Raw genomic sequence first — 18,449 nt, 5'->3', positions numbered from 1 at the left:
TACTTCTTACGTAGATAGCGTACAGTGTTCTTAGACCTCTTAAAGTGTTTTATATACGATAGATATTTAGCTTTATCAATTGGGGGCCGTCCAGTCCTTCACATATCTGCACTAGGTAATATCAGCAGACATTATCCAGCAGCAAAGGGCGGGAGGTTGTATCCCTCGTAGTGCTGTTTGGATAAGCGTCTGCTTCGCTTAGGTAAAGGGTGCTGAAGGAATCCGGGAACCGGAGGTAAGAGCAAAACGCTAGTGTCTTTTAAAACTGTTTATTTTTCTGTCTTGCACGCACACATATATATCTGCATTTCTTTTTCATTTATGTATTTTCGTATATCACTCTCCTGTCTGCCAGTTTTATAGTTGATAAAAGTGCTAAAAGAGATTTGCCGTTATTTCATAGTTTAAGAATAGAGGTAATATAGTTAAAGTAGACAAACACACAGTTTTTGCCTGGGAGATAAGGCAAAGTCAGTGTGTTGTGTGGTAGATGATCAAGGATCAATCTACATTGATAAAAGTATAAATTGTGTTACGGTGGATCTTTGCTTTGCGTACACGTGTCTCTAACAAAGACTTGCGTACACAATCCAAAGGCCGACGCACGCAGCGTATATTACGCAACGGAGCGTCTGTGTACGCCCACGTAACTCAAACCACAAGTTGATTTTAACAGGCGATAAATAGCGCAACGCGGTAAATAGCGCAAGGCGATAAATAGCACAAATTGATTTCAGTTTTCCAAAACTTAGTTTAAATACCTTACTTTACTGTAATACCTCTGGGGAGAGCTATCAGACTACGGGAAATGATTTTTCTGATCAGAAAACTATAAGAATGATAGTGGGTTGAAAACGGTATGAGTGTATTGAATCCCGCTTTGTGGACTTTGTGGTCTATGTGATAAAACGGTATTAAATCCCACTTTGTGGACTTTGTGATCTGTGTGATCTATGAGCACGGCCTGAAGTGAAAACGTGCAACAGAGTGTGATAAAGTTTTCGTTGTGTTACGCTCTGGCTGTTTTGGAGCACAGTAGGGAGACTCCAATGATCCTACCATTTATGGGCAACAAGTGTCTATAAGTGGTACGATTGGACCGCACGGTTGTATGTGTGACCAATAACGCAACGTGATATGAGGTCGTATATCTTGCCCTCATACGTGTTGTAGGGAGCACATGCAAGCGTGATTTGTGTAAAGAAAAAGGAAGGGAATTTTCTCAGGAAAATCTCTAAAGATAGGGCCTGCAACGGCTACACGTGTCTGCTAGAAGGCGGACCGGAGATACCCGGAGCAGAAGAAGTTCAGTGGAAGAGCTTTAAGGATTTCCAATGAAGTTCTGTGTTTGGTGCATTTTAGGAAGTTTTTCTGTGTTAGAAAGGTCCACAATGGCAGCCAAGTGCACAATACAGAGACGGTCGGAGGTCAGGATTCAGACTCCAGAGGCTTGCAGACCCCGAGGGTCTGCTCGGTTAGTAATGTGGAGGAGGTATGGTCCCCACACTGAGACCTTTTGTGATGAATGGACACGAATGACTGCGGGGGATAAGGCACCATTTCCCGGGATAGGTAGTTTTGACTCAGAGGTGTTGCATAATTTAAGGAGAAGGATATGTCTCATTAAATCAGCAAAGAGACGAATCAAGCATTATGATTGTTTGCAGATATGGCTACAGGAAAGTGACATGCAGAGAAATGTAACTTACTTACCTAACTTTCATCTTGAGAGGAGAGACATGGCAATGGAGGGGATTATGGTTGCGGAGAAAAGCACAAGGGTGAACAATAAAAACGCTCTTAGCAACTGTAGTATAGATGATAGGAATAAGTGTAATAAATGTAACAATGCTAATTGTAATACTGTTGAATGTACAACTATTAACCCATGCAAGTCGCACCCCATGTTAAACTTTCCTCAGGAACACCAACAAGAAAGTGAACCCAGAACGATGTCGGCACCTCTTCCAGAAGCCATCACACAAGAAATCCAGGTGGACGCGACCCAATCGGTAAAGACTGTAAACAAACCCCCTAATGGAGGGTCAGGTGAGGTCGTGTCCACAGGTACGTATGGTATTATACATCACACACAAACAAATGTACCTCATATCGTGGAATCAATTCAGAATGACGTTACTGGACTTAATCCTGTCAGGGTAATTGCAGTACCAAATGGGAAAACTGACTCTTCAGGAGTCACCCCCGTCAGGAACATCGCCATGTACTGCCCCTTTTCCCGAACAGAATTAAGAACAATTCTGTCTGAATTTCCTGATCCCAGGAAAGACTTAGTTGCTTGTCAAAGATACATTAGAGTGCTAGGACACACTGCAGAGCCAAATAACAAAGATTGGAGGACAGTTTTGAGGGCATGTTTACCCCCCGATGTTGATTCATTGAAATTTATCGCTGATTGTAAGCTAGATGAGGAAGTGCCACTAACAAACGAGTATAACCAAGATAATGTAAAAAGAATCAATCTACAGTTGAAAGAATATTTTCCCACAGTAGTAAAATGGAATAAAATCTTTACAATAAAACAAAAAGAAGGTGAATCCGCATCAGAGTATTTTCACCGGGCTCTGCAGGATATGGCTAGGTACACTGGTATAGATGACATTGAAACTAATGTACACCACAGAGAGGTAGCTGTGTCCGTATTAATGAACAACTTAAAAGACACACTAAAAATTAGGGTACAAACTTCCATACCACATTGGAGAGGTATCTCGGTGGCGGCATTAAGAGAGTCCGTTATCGAGCATGACCGAAATATCCAAAGAACCAGGGAAGCGCAGGGAGAGCGGTTGATGGCACTGAACATCCAAGCACTAGAGGATGCATCAAGTCGACCGGAATCCCAGGCCCCTAGCACATGGAGAAAGCCAAGGATTTGTTATCATTGTAGAAGAGAAGGGCATTATGCCAGCAACTGTAATAACCCACATAAAGTCAGACCCCCTAGACCAAGAAATGAGCAAAGTTATAACACACACAATTATAATCAGGGATCACATAGGAAGAATTTTGGGCCACACCCATGATATGTAGTCAGGAAAAGGTGATCATTAGGACTGACGGTAAGCCTGAGGTAACGGTTAATAAATTGGGAGGTCATTCACTGAAGACACAGGAATGACCGGGTGAAAAGTTGTAAATGTATCTGTGAAATGTTTCTTTTTCTATCCCCATCTCTGACGATTATTGGTAAGAATTCAAACATTGCATATCCGCTTGGTCCTTGCAGAAGTCTACCAAACCCCAGCATGACCTATCCACCACAATGTATTCTGGCCAGATACAGACAGTGGAATATGGAGGTGCTGGTGGGGAGGGACTGCTCAAGGAAACCATTAGACACGTAGATATGACAGCCTGATAAATCTGACAATGTTTTCTTAATGCTGACCATGTTTTAAAATGTTTGAAAAAAAAAAAAATGTTTAATTTCTCTTTTCCTATTGGTGTTTATTGTTGAGTTATGTAATATGTATATATGCACATGAATTGTTCTCTATCTCTTTTTTTTTTTTTTTTCTCTCTCTTCTCACTCATGTTTTCATGGTTTAAAGATGGTATGTCACCCCTCAGTTGGACCAATGGTAATGCCAGATTTTTGCTCCTTACAGAAAGATCGCTGGTTAGGAAGGGATATTGCATCGCCAGAATGTTCATTTGGAAGACTGAAGAGACAGCACCTTTTGAGAGGACAGCAGAACAAGAAGAACAACAAGACGAGAGAACTTATTATCGTAACAAGTTCTCTCCCCCACAAACTGTTTTCTTATACCCCCATTACAAATTTCTTCTTTTCTCCTCCTGTAAGATGGACTTGCCCCAAGAGACTGTGATATGGATTTTTCCTGTCGACCATGATGTTGACCAGAGCAGTCTGTTTCGGTGAGAGTACCAGTGAGGTCGAGAAAGGATCCAGAAAGGTTCTGATGACTGAGACGGAGGCGTAGTTTTCCAAGATCAACCTAACCAACAAGCAAAGGCGAGTATCAGAAAACGATCCGATAGCATTGACCATAGAAGAAATTGTGACGGATTGTTAGCTGAAGAAAACTGTATCTGTAGGCTCTGTAACAATGTCATTGAGGATGGGTGCATTAAGAAATGCCAATCCAGTTTTAATATCCATATGGACCGGCATCCATTGAGTGACTATCACTCCTTAGTGGGTAGTGTGTTAAACAAAACAGATTGTTGGGTATGCTCTCAAGTACCTCAGGGTCATAGCAAATCAGGGCTAGTACCATTTCCTTTAACGATAGAGGAGGTACTTGAGTTAAATGGTGGGAGACCGGTGGACTGGAGGTTTAATATCTCCAGCCCTCCTAGTTTAAAGCTCCACCAATACCACGTGGATAGGTCCCTATTATGTTTCAACATCTCCAATCCCCGAAAGCCAGGAAATTGGGAAGTGTCATGGAGTAACCACACCATGACCTTTTCGCATAGAGCAGATAGAATGCCTACAGATACAGAGCTTGTACGCCACATAGCCAGTAGAGGAAAATCTTTCCGGTATAGGTACACCTTAGGAAATAGGATTACGAGAGTTGGAGAAGTATCACCAGGATACTGTGCACATATCGTACAACCTGATACGTGTACTAAGCAGATGGAAGAATTAGGGTCAGGAGATTTCACATGGAAGGTGTGTAATATGGTTATGTCCTACTCGTCCCATATGTTCTCCCCGATGATGCATATTTCATATGCGGGAGAAAGGCGTACAAGTGGCTTGCCCCAAACTCTGAAGGATTGTGTTATATTGGAAAAGTATTGCCTGAAGTAATGACTGTGTCACATGACAAAATGAAAGACATACACCGTGGTGCCCAAGCTCCTTATACTCACACTCATTACGAGCACATTGTTAAAAGGCAACTGACAGAAAGGTTAGAGCATCCGGCCTCTGATCTGATCCATGAATCCACCGGGATTCAGGTTCTGGTGGCGTTAGATTTCACTCGCACCGCTCGAGGAGTGATGAATTATAGATACATCTCTGCGCTTGCAAATTTGTTAGATAATATCACTGAAATGTATGATGACACGTTTAGATATACTGGAAGGGAACTTCAAGCTTATAAAACAGAACTGGTGCAGCATAGAATGGTTCTTAATTACCTCACAGCAGTGACAGGCGGATATTGTGTTACATTGGCAACACAGTATGGCGTGAAGTGTTGCACGTATATCACGAATAGCACCGAGGATCCGGTCGAGGTCATAGACCAAAAGATGGACGATATTCTCCAATTGAAGTGGGAATTTCGCCGAAAACACAATCTCACTCTTGCTGCTGTAGGTAATGAGCTGACTGGTTGGGTGTCATGGTTGAACCCGCGAAATTGGTTTTCTGGTTTAGGAGACTGGGCTCAAGGAGTCATAATGGATGTTGGGAAGTTTCTCCTATGTATCTTAGGTGTTGTCATATCGATTGGATTGATATTTAGATGCGGTCAGGCTTTAATGAAGTGCAATCATCGTACTAGGGTAATGAGTTTAAGGAGTGAGGAAACTGTAATTAACCTGGACTTGATTTATGACCCAAATGTAGAAACAATGATGTGATGAAAATGCGATTTCTACGGTCCGTTTCTTTCACCTGTTTTTCCGTTTTCTCCAAGGTAACAAGACCCACTTGGACAAGGAAGTTGACGAGACTCTATACAGACAACGGATAGACCAAAGAAGAAGTTTTGACCACTTTAGATACGGACATTTGATGAACTTTGCCATGGATCCCCAGTTTCCCTAGAATTCTTAAACTTACGCTAGCCCAACATTTTTTTTGTAAATCTAATGGCATTGACAAAGCTTTTTGCTCGCACCTAATGGGCAAAACAGCGCAAAGAAGACGACTTTCAACTGATACCGAACAAAACTTCAACCGACAGATGTACATTAACCTGACATAGAATACCACTGCATTTTCCATAAGTGTTCTTTATCTTCATCTCTACAACCCTCAGGTAATAACACACATAGTCGATAGGGAATACAGGCACAGATATCAGCAACCACATACCTCCCCTATTCATGTATCATCAACTAAAATGTGCTCCCCCATTTTGTTACAACCAAAGCCGAAAAGAGCTCGGTAAAGTTTGACAGCCCATCCACAGACCCGTACCACGGGATAAGAAGGAATTCAAATGTATACTTCGCAATACCTCGAAGCTTGATTTACAACACGTACGGCACGATGATACATGACCCCCCAAACATGGACTCATACACACATGCTTCTGCTATCTCACTAGGTCATACCCTCTTCCCACCTACTCCTCTCTCCTCCCTTACCCAACCATGGAAATGAATTAACCCCTGACATATATTTTTCTCCTTTTGAAATGTTTTAGAAGGTGGCAGTTATTATTGACTGCCAAAGGGTGGACTGTCAAAGTCAGAAAAATATCTCTACACACACTGCCATATTTGCACCTCATACTGGTCCGCGCTGCGCATGCGTACGCTCTCCCGTACGTGCACATACTCACAGTCGCGGGCACCCGCAGCCGCACGGTATGCGTATTTACGGTAGAGTTTATGTAATCGTAGCGTGCGACTCATTCGTTACATATTTTCACTAATAATGTATTTTGTAGATCATGGTCCCTTTGATAGATACTGAAAGTTTAGTTAACATAGCATGTTCCTGAACAGAGAGATCCCTCTTTGTATTGTACGAAGGGTCTAACAGGGGTCATACAGTAGTGTTTGGTACCCATCGGAAGAATATTTAAATAGCAATATTCCGGTGTTGGTTTGGAGCGGATTAGTCGCTCGTGCGAATAGTTATGGACATAAGAAGTTTATGTCCATTTACTATCATTTGTTCTTACTTAGTCATGCGGCGGGAAACCCAATATCCCACCCACCTGAACAGTTGGAAACAGTCACAGCCCACCTGTATGAATCAACCTATGACCTTTTGTTATAATGCGAAGCCGAATTCCTGTGTCCAATGAACAATGAGATTGTAGGGACCATTGAATTGTATTGTGTGTGGGGCATAAATAGGCAGGCCGACCGTATCCAGGACACTCTCTTCAACGGTTCTCATTGCTGATAATCGGGAGCTGGATATCGAGGCGCATGCGATCATTTCCCCTTGTGCGTAAGTGTTTCTCCGCAATCATATTGTCTTGATGTTATTGTAAGCCATCTCTCTCTCCCCTCTTTCTCCCTTATTTTCCCTTGATTGTATTGTATTGTATTGCATTGTATTTCCTGTGTAGTTATCTGGTTAGTTAGTCTATGTTATATTGTAGTGTATGAATTGTTCTGTGATTCTATTGCAAGTATAATAGTCATAATACATATAATAGGTTTTGGACCCTAAGCCCAGGTATCTGTGTATTTCTTATAGTGTTAAGTATTCCCTGAGCGTCGGTGACGCCCAAGCAGCTTTGTAGTTAATCAGGTTACACCAGGTTGCATTTACACTCTAACACCACACTAAGGTTTACTGTATATTTCGTTGTTAATGGTATAGATATAAAGGTTTAACGTTGTAAGCGTCTGCACCGCTGGTGATCTCCTCGTGGTCCCGAGTGTCCGCTACGCTATAGCGAATCATTACGTTAGTCGGCAGCCACTAGCGTGCCTGCCTGTGATCTCTGGGCCGTAAGCGAACGTGACGCTTGAGCGTCTCGACTACGGTTGAGCGATCGTTACGCAACTTGCGTACCCTTACGGTACTTCTTACGTAGATAGCGTACAGTGTTCTTAGACCTCTTAAAGTGTTTTATATACGATAGATATTTAGCTTTATCAATGTCTTGGAGAGTTATGTGGCCACATTGTCTACCCCTATGAAATCGCAACTCCATGACTCCTTAACGAATAATCTGTGGTATATGTCTAGGGTAGAGGGGTGGGGACCCTCCCATTGCCCTATAATGCCCTTCCTTTTTTTTTTTTTTTTTTGTTCCCAGGGAATGTGGGGACTGGTGCAGACGATACTTTTATTGATTCTTTTTTGGATTGTTGTATGTATTGGGAATTTTAGTCACCTGAGAGAGACAACTATTTCACTGTACTGTTATATTGACACCCCATCGTGCCACGGAGACTAGGTTCAACACCTGTAGTATTTGTATTTCCTTATCTTTGGTCTCAGACTCCACAAACAAAGTCAATGGGAAGGTGTCAATGGTTAAAGTTTATTGTGATATGTTGATGACATGTACGACTTCCTTGAAAACAACTGTATACTGTTTGTTGATTTATGCATTGCTTCAATAAATAAATATTTAAAAAAAAACAGGAACTAAACAGTCTGAAGTGATCGCTAGCTAGGAGTAAAGGCCCATACACATTAGACGATGTCGCTCTGTGAGCGACATCGTCTAACGTTTCCCCCTCCCGGGCCGGCCGGTCGGCGGCCGCCTGTACGCACTGAGCGATATGACCGCTCATATCGCTCAGTGACGTCACGCCCCCGCCAGCCCTGCATGAAGGTCGTGGATGACAGTCCACATCCTTCATGCATGCCCTACCGACAGCGACGATCGTTGCCGACCCGCGGGGCCGCGCATCGGCCGTCGCTGGCGGCATACACACTTAACGATATAATGAGCGACGTCGCTCAAGGAGGGGGAAAATGAGCGATGTCGCTCATTATATCGTTAAGTGTGTATGGACCTTAAGTCTCGAGCTACTCAGAAACTGCACAATCTTTTTTTGTAGCAGCGGTGCGATCTTTTCGTTCGCACTTCTGCTAAGATACACTCCCAGAGGGCGGCGGCTTAGCGTTTGCACGGCTGCTAAAAGCAGCTAGCGAGCGAACAACTCGGAATGAGGGCCTGTGTTAGTTAAGAAAGAGTGCATACCTTCAGGGTTGTGTGGTACAAACACCCTGTGATATACATCCAGTGCTTACTGTGTTTGTTATATCTATTGTTATCACATATAGGTATACTGAGTATTACTTTGTATTGCTGGTCCAGTGCAGTTTATGGTACATAATTTCTGCATGTTACACTTCTGACTAAATATATGTGTGTGTGTATGTAGCTTCTACGTGGTTGACTTATTGCAGGGTATTTCACTCAGCGTGCTATTCCTATATTGCTATACATGAGGGGGCCAAGTGTTTCAGGTTTTTCTATTTTCAATGTAGGATTATATCACAAGATATACTGTCGGGGTATTTTTGCTTGTGATTTATAGTCACCATATATTCTATATCTATTGAACCTCCGGTCTGTGCCATCTGAGAGTTCTTGCTAGATATTGTGCTGCTACGCTTTGTACCGGGTTGCCCATTATTGTGCACATAGTATGTCTGCTACACGTGGCAACGACGTTGGGGCCTCTCCCACACTGCATGGTAGTGAGGCCGCTGGCGCAATGGAGGATAACTTAGCAGCTGAGAGTTCAGGTTCAGGGGGTTCATTACCCCCAGTGGGTCAGTAGCGCTTGGAGTATCGCAGGATCCACCTCGGGCTACATTCTCCACATTGCTACGCACGCTTGTGACTAAATTGACGCCCCCTGTGGGACCACCTGTGCCACTGCAGCAGTTTATGGTCCCTGCTGTGAACCCGCCATGGGCGGATCAGCTTTCCACTCAGCTGCAGCATTTGAACCGATCTATGACTAAATCTAAGTCTCACTCTCACCCGCCTAAGACTAAGTTGTCTTCTAAACGGGCCATTTCCTCCTCCCAATCCACGGCTTTAACCGACACATCCTCGGAGGAGGACGGTGCATATACTGACCCCGCTGACACTGACGTTTTAGATGGGGAAGGGAAGTCATCCGTGGATGTCCCGGATTTGATTGAGGCGATTCGGCTCATTCTTCAAGTGTCTGATGATTCTGAGCCTGAAACTGTCTCCAAGAAACCGGATAGGTTTAAGCGTAAGAAGGTGGTTAGACAGGTTTTACCCTACTCTAAACACCTGGTTGACATACGTCAGGAATCCTGGGAAAATCCTGGGACAAAGTTTACACCGAATAAGAGACTGTTGGCTCGCTATCCTCTCTCTGCGGAGGTGTGTAAAAATTGGGAAACCCCACCGCCTGTAGATTCTCATGTGGCACGTATGGTTGTTTCCTCTGTTCTGCCAGTAACTACCGTCACCTCTCTGATGGAACCGACGGATAGACGTGTGGAGGGCTGTTTAAAAGCAATTTATACCCTAACGGGGGCTGTACATAGGCCAACAATTGCAGCGACTTGGGCTGCTGAAGCTGTTGAGGCGTGGGCTCAGGAACTCGTGGCGGAACTGTCTGCTGACGCGTCTGAGCATGCTCGACAATGTCTCTCATATATTGCCATGGCTTCTCTGTACCTTAAGGAGGCGGCCTCCGATGCCGGGGTGCTTGCGGCCAAGGCTGCTACTGCGTCCGTCTTGGCCAGACGTATCCTTTGGTTGAGATCCTGGTCGGTGGATTTGGATTCCAAGAAAACCCTGGAGGTGCTTCCTTTCAAAGGAGACATTCTCTTTGGAGAAGACCTAAATAAGATTGTGGCTGATCTGGCTATGGCTACAACAGCTTGCCTACCTAGTACGGCTCCTTCTGCACAGAAGGCTAAAAGTACTTTCCCTCTGCCCTTTTGTACTCCAGGTAAAGCAAAGCAAGCTCATGCTTCCAGACCAAACAAGCCCAGACCAAAGCGTGCCTGGGCTGTCCATCAGCCAGCTTCCAAAACTGATAAGCCTGCTGCATGACGGGGCAGGCCTCCCTCTGGGGGATCCCAAGGTGGGGGGCCATCTTCTAGGTTTTGTCCAGGAATGGTTGAAGACCACTTCAGATGCCTGGGCGAGGGAAGTCGTCGCTCGAGGTTACGCCATACCCTTCAAGAATCGTCCCCCGCAGCGGTTTTGCCTGACAGATGTGCCTCTGGATCCAGCAAAAGCAAACATGTTGCACTCAGTGGTACATTCCCTCCTGGTCACAGGAGTGGTGGTACAGGTGCCTCTGGCTCAGATAGGCAAGGGGTACTATTCCACGCTGTTTCTAGTCCCGAAACCAAACGGGTCCTCGCGGCCCATTCTCAATTTGAAGTCCTTAAACAAGCATGTGCGGGTCTCCAAGTTTCGTATGGAAACTCTGCGCTCTATTGTTCTGGCCATGGAGCCTGGGTACTATATGGTCTCCCTGGACATACAGGATGCCTACCTGCATATTCCTATTGTGGTTTCTCATCAACAGTACCTGCGGTTTGCGGTGGGCAACCTACATTACCAATTTCGGGCATTACCCTTTGGTTTGACAATGGCTCCCCGACTTTTCACCAAAGTAATGACGGTCATGACGGCTACACTCCACCGTCAAGGAGTCAGGATCCTACCATACTTGGACGATTTGTTGATCCTGGCAAATTCCCCAGAACTTCTCCTGTGTCATCTCAATCTGACGGTCCAGTGCATGACAGCCCACGGGTGGCTGATCAACTGGAAGAAATCCTCCCTGGTTCCTGCTCGGTGCATGTTACATCTGGGAGCGTTATTGGACACTCACAACCAACGGTTGTTCCTGTCTCAGGACAGGATTCGATGCTTCCTATCTTGTCCGCGTGTGTCGATACAATCGGCAATGCAAGTGCTGGGTCTCATGGTGTCGGCTTTCGACATGGTGGAGTATGCTCAGTTCCACTCTCGCCCTCTGCAGAAGTTAATTCTGACCAAGTGGGACAGCCTGCCTCACCGGATAAGATCTCACATGATCTCATTATCGCCGGAGGTCCGCCTGTCACTGAGCTGGTGGCTGCAGGACCTTCAATTGAGCAGGGGCCGTCCATTCTGGATATCCGACTGGGTCCTCCTGACAACGGATGCCAGTCTGAGGGGTTGGGGCACGGTGTTGGAACAACACTCTCTTCAGGGTCGGTGGACCAAGGAGGAGTCTCTACTCCTGATAAATATTCTGGAACTGCGGGCAGTGTTCAATGCATTGACAATGGCCCAGCATCTCATTCAGAACAGACCTGTTCAGGTGCAATCGGACAACGCCACCACGGTGGCGTACATAAATCATCAGGGCGGCACTCGAAGCCGCATGGCAATGAGGGAAGTATCAAGGATTCTTCAGTGGGCAGAACGCCATCTGCCGGCCATATCAGGAGTGTTCATTCCGGGCGTTCTGAACTGGGAGGCGGACTATCCCAATCGTCAGGACGTGCACGCCAGAGAATGGAGCCTACATCCAGAGGTGTTTCAACTTCTCGTGGAAAAGTGGGGCCTCTCAGATGTGGACCTGATGGCGTCTCAACACAATCACAAGGTTCCGGTCTTCGGAGCAAGGACAAGGGATCCTCAAGCAGCATTCGTGGATGCTCTGTCAATCCCATGGAACTTTCGGCTGCCGTTCGTGTTCCCTCTGGTGTCACTCCTGCCCAGAGTAATACGGAAGTTCAAGCAAGAAGGAGGAAGACTCCTTCTGCTCGCTCCAGCGTGGCGCAGGCGGCACTGGTTCTCCGATCTACAGGGCCCTTCTACTTCCACAACGGCCAGATCTCCTCGTTCAGGGCCCTTGTGTTTACCAGGACTTGGCCCGTCTGGCTTTGACGGCATGACTCTTGAAGTTTCCGTACTGAGGGCCAAGGGTTTTTCTGAGGCGGTCGTTCAAACATTGTTGAAGGCCCGTAAGCTGGCTTCTGCTCGGATTTACCATAGGTTCTGGAATGCTTACTTTACTTGGTGTGCGTCTCACAATCATGACGTTTTCAAGTTTAGTACGGCCAAACTGTTGGCCTTCCTGCAACAGGGCCTGGACTTAGGCCTACATCTGGCCTCCCTAAAGGTTCACATTTCTGCCTTGTCGGTTTGGTTTCAGAGAAAGATTGCCACCCAACCTGATGTCCATACATTCACTCAGGGTGTGTTGAGGATTCAGCCTCCTAATGTGCCGCCTGTGGCCCCTTGGGACTTGTCAGTGGTTTTGGAGGCCTTGCAAGTGTCTCTGTTTGAGCCTCTTGCCTCTGCTGACCTTAAGTGGCTTTCCCTTAAGGTCCTATTCTTGCTGGCTATTGCTACGGCTAGAAGGGTCTCGGACTTGGGTGCCTTATCCTGCAAGTCTCCTTATTTGATTTTTCACCGTGACCGGGCGGTTCTTAGAATGCGGCCAGGTTATTTGCCTAAGGTGGTGTCTTCTTTCCACCTTAACCAGGAGATTGTGGTTCCGGCCTTTAATTCTCCTGAATTGTCTCCCAAAGAATGGTCTTTGGATGTGGTACGGGCTCTCCGTATCTATGTGAAGAGAACTTCCTCCGTAAGGAAATCTGATTCTTTTTTTGTATTGTTTGGTTTTCACAAATGTGGCTGGCCTGCTTCCAAGCAGACTCTGGCCAGATGGATTAGAATGGTGATTGCACATGCTTATGTACAGGCTGGTCGTCCAGCTCCTGCTACCATCAATCAAAGCCCATTCTACTCAGTCGGTTGGACCTTCTTGGGCAGCCCACCGTGGTTCGACCCTTTAACAATTGTGCAAGGCTGCTACGTGGTCCTCAGGGAACACGTTTAGAAGGTTCTATGCCTTTGATACCGCCGCTTCCCAGGATGCTTCCTTTGGACTCCGGGTTCTTGTGCCCGTCACAGTGCGTCCCCTCCCGTGAGGAACTGTTTTGGGACATCCCTGATGTAATTCCTTGTGGAGCCCAGTGTACCCCGCAGCAGAAAACGAGATTTATAGTAAGAACTCACCGTTGTTAAATCTCTTTCTGCGAGGTACACTGGGCTCCACAAGGCGCCCACCCTGACGCACTTAGCTTTTTTGGGTTGGTATTGGCATAGCCGTTGACAGCCTCTCCTACAGTGAGTGTGTGGTGTGATTGGCTACGATCGGTTGTCGTCTCTGGTACCTGCTACTGCATTGGGCTGGTTACGACTTAGCTCATTGGCATGGAGGCGGGGTTATAGAGGAGGCGGCACTGTGCATCTTGTGAACAGTCAAAAGCTTCAACGCCACACCCCAATGTAATTCCTTGTGGAGCCCATTGTACCTCGCAGAAAGATTTAACAATGGTAAGTTCTTACCATAAATCTCGTTTTTCCCTTGGCGGGTGCAATTAAGAATCTCTCACTCCTCATTCAATATGGATGCAAATGAGGGGCAGCAGAATTCTGAAAACACCTCTGTAGCCTAGCCTACCTATTATCTAATATCTACTTCATATACAATACCAGAAAATACTGGACATCTGGTCTATGAATAGCAAATTCTCTTCCACATTATGAGATTTATTTGAACCTGTGCACCCTATTAACATTGGGCTTAATTCAGACCTGATTGTAGATGTGCTAAATTTAGCTAGTCCGCCCCGCATGTCAGGCCCGACCCCCCCACCCCCGCACAAGTATAAAAGCATCGCACAGCGGCGATGCTTTTGTACTGGAAGAGTAGCTCCCTGCCAGTGGCTGTGTGTGGTGTCACGCAGCCGCCACGGGCCACGCCCCCCAATGGTCCGGGCACGTCTGGGTTGCCTGGACCGCGCCCCATACACTGCGGCCAAACGTTGCCGGCCCGCCCCCTCCCGCCTCTGCCTGTCAATCAGGCAGAGGCGATCGCAGGGCTAAGACATCCATCAGCTGTCTGGCATACGCCGGCGCACTGCGCAATTATCCCCATTGTGTCTTCATGCTTATTGTTGGATCTATATTTTCCCCCTTTTAATGTGTTTATAAATAATTAGTTTTATTTTTCATACTTGTAACTTAACTACAAAAATTGGCTATACAAGAGTGCCACCACATACGAGAGTCTTGTGTCATGCCTTGGCTGTCCTTTTTTGTCTAACACATATCACTCTCTGGGTGCACCACCACTCTTATTAACTAACAGTAATACACAAGTGATGTATACATGAAGGGGTTACACTGTTATGTTCACTGTATATATGTCATCATTACACCTACACTTGTGCAGTTGATAGATCTCTCGTTGTTTCATCTGTCCAGTCTGGCTGGTTGGAATGAAAATCTGGTAATGTATGGGTGCAAATGATAATTTACCATTTGCTCCTGTAGAGTTTTGACCAAGGGAGCCTGTTCTGAACCACTCACTGGATGGATTTGGAAGAAACTTCACAAAGGGGGTAATTCCAAGTTGATCGCAGCAGGAATTTTTTTTAGCAGTTGGGCAAAACCATGTGCACTGCAGGGGGGCAGATATAACATGTGCAGAGATAGATAGATTTGGGTGTGGTGAGTTCAATCTGCAATCTAAATTGCAGTGTAAAAATAAAGCAGTCAGTATTTACCCTGCACAGAAACAAAATAACCCACCCAAATCTAACTCTCTCTGCACATGTTATATCTGCCTCCCCTGCAGTGTACATGGTTTTGCACAACTGCTAAAAAATTTCCTGCTGCGATCAACTTGGAATTACCCCCAAAGTGTTAACATTGCATCCCAAAAGACATACTAGGGGGTGGGGTCACAGACAGACCTCCCGTTGGTGTACGCTGGCCAGAACTTTGACCCGAAGAGCCTGTTCACTGGATGGATTTGGAAAAAAAAACAGAGTGGTAACATTGGATTCCAGAAGACAGACCAGGGGTTTGGGGTCCCAGTCGGATCTCACGGCAGAATGTGCCGTTCAGAACTGTGACCCAGTGGGCCAGCTCTGGGTGTCCTACTGGGTGGATTTGGATGAAAACTTCAGAGTGGTAACACTGGATCGCAGGAGACATACGAGGGTTTTGAGGTCCCGGTCAGACCTCCCATTGGTGTACGCTGGGCAGAACTTTGACACAGGGAGCCTGTTCTGGGCTTTCCCCTGGATGGATTTGGAAGAAAACTAAACAGAGTGGTAACACTGGAACTTAGAAGACACACTAGTGGGTTGGAGTCCCAGTTGGACCTACCTCCCAGTGGTATATACTGGGCAGACCTTTGCCCCAGGGAGCATGTTCTGGGGCTCCCACTGGATGGATTTGGATTAAAACTTTATAGAGTGGCAACACTGGATTCCAGAAGATATACTAGGGGTTGGGGTCCCAGTCGGACCTCCCATTGGTGTACACTGGGCAGAACTTTGACCCAGGGAGCCTGTTCTCAGCCTTCCACTGGATGGATTTTGAGGAAAACGTTAATGAACTGTAATAAATGGCAGATAAAAAAGATTTGAATTACCTACCGGTTAAATCCTTTTCTCGTAGTCCGTAGAGGATACTGGGAATCCATTTAGTACCATGGGTTATAGACGGGTACACTAGGTGCCTTGGGCACTTTAAGAATTTGATAGTGTGGGCTGGCCCCTCCCTCTATGCCCCTCCTACCAGACTCAGTCTAGGAAACTGTGCCCTAGGAGACGGACATACTTTGAGAGAAGGATAGATAAAGATAGTAATGAGATTCCGAACCAGCACACACAAAACAGGAAAGCTATGCTAACCCAACTTTAAACAGGAACAGCAACAGCTGAACCAACAATACTTAACTAAGTAACAGTGCAGGAAGAACGAAGCACCGGGCGGGCGCCCAGTATCCTCTACGGACTATGAGAAAAGGATTTACCGGTAGGTAATTAAAATCCTATTTTCTCTTGCGTCCTAGAGGATACTGGGGTTCCATTTAGTACCATGGGGATGTACCAAAGCTCCCAAACCGGGTGGTGCTGAGGTTCCTGCAGAACTGATTGACCAAACTGAAGATCCTCTGAGGCCAAAGTATCGAACTTGTAGAACTTAGCAAACGTGTTCGAACCTGACCAAGTAGCTGCTCGGCAGAGCTGTAAAGCCGAGACACCCCGGGCAGCTGCCCACGAAGAACCCACCGACCTAGTAGAGTGGGCCCGTACAGATTTCGGAACCGGCAAACCTGCCATGGAATAAGCATGCTGGATAGTGAACCTGATCCAGCGTTTTATTGGGATCATATAGAATGAACAGCAAGTCAGATTTCCTGTGATGAGCTGTTCTCTTTACATACACCTTCAAAGCCCTCACAACATCTAGAATTTGAAGTAGCAGAGGTGTCCGTAACAGCCGGAATCACAATAGGCTGGTTGATGTGAAACGCGGACACCACCTTAGGAAGAAACTGCTGACGAGTTCGGAGTTCAGCTCCGTCCTCGTGAAAAATTAAGTAGGGACTCTTGTGAGACAACGCCCCTAGCTCTGACACACGTCTTGATGAAGCCAAGGCCAACAGTGTGATGGTCTTCCACGTAAGGTACTTTACGTCAACCTCCTGTAACGGTTCAAACTAGTCCGACTGGAGGAACTAAAGCAATAAATTGAGATCCCAAGGTGCTATGGGAGGCACAAAGGGAGGTTGGATGCGCAGAACACCTTTCAAAAACGTCTGGACCTCAGGGAGAGAAGCCAATTGTTTTTGAAAGAAAATGGACAAGGCCGAAATCTGGACTTTTATGGAGCCCAGACATAGGCCCACATCCACACCTGCCTGCAGAAAAAGCAGGAAACGTCCCAGGTGAAATTCCACAGCTAAATATTTTCTGCCCTCACACCAAGAGACGCATTTCTTCCAAGTACGGTGGTATTGTTTAGACGTTACCCCCTTCCTGGCTTGGATCATAGTCGGGATAACTTTGTTAGGGATCCCTCTTCTGACTAGAATCAGCTGTTCAACTTCCATGCCGTCATACATAGCCGCGGTAATTCCTGATAGACGAACGGCCCTGTTGCAGAAGATCCTCGCGAAGAGGTAGAGGCCACGGATCTTCGAGGAGCACCTCCAGAGGGTCCGCATACCATGTCCTTCTTGGCCAGACCGGAGTAATGAGTATTGCTTGAACCTTTTCCCTTTTTATCCTTTTTAGAATTCTTGGGATCAGAGGAAGTGGAGGTAACACGTACACCATCTGATAGACCCATGGAGTCATCAGAGCGTCTACCGCCACTGCCTGTGGGTCTCTCGACCTGGAACAATACCGCTTGAGATTCTTGTTGAGATGAGAGGCCATCATGTCGATGTGTGGGTATACCCACCGACGTGTCAAACACCTAAACACTTCCGGGTGAAGGCCTTACTCCCCCGGGTGCAGGTCGTGTCTGCTGAGGAAGTCTGCTTCCCAGTTGTCTACTCCTGGTATGAAGACCACTGACAATGCCACAGCATTTTTTCTGCCTAGAGGAGAATTCTTGATGCCTCTGACATTTCTGCTCTGCTTTTCATTCTGCTCTGACAGTTTATGTACATCACTGCCGTCACACTGTCCGACTGGATTCGAATGGCCCGATCCTGAAGAAGATAAGAGGCCTGCAGAAGGGCGTTGTATATGGCCTTGAGTTCCAGAATGTTGATTGGAAGGGTGACTTCCTGACTTGACCATCTTCCTTGAAACTGTACCCCCTGGGTGACTGCTCCCCAACCTCTGAGGCTTGCGTTCATGGTTAACAGGATCCAGCCCTGAATTCCGAACCTCCGACCCTCGATGAGGTTAGAAATCTGTAGCCACCACAGAAGGAAGATCTTGGCTTTTGGCGACAGACAGATCCTCTGGTGCG

Source organism: Pseudophryne corroboree, chromosome 7, assembly GCF_028390025.1.
Source record: "Pseudophryne corroboree isolate aPseCor3 chromosome 7, aPseCor3.hap2, whole genome shotgun sequence".
NCBI classification, from domain to species: Eukaryota; Metazoa; Chordata; class Amphibia; order Anura; family Myobatrachidae; genus Pseudophryne; species Pseudophryne corroboree.
Note: the sequence above shows the minus strand (reverse complement) of the source record.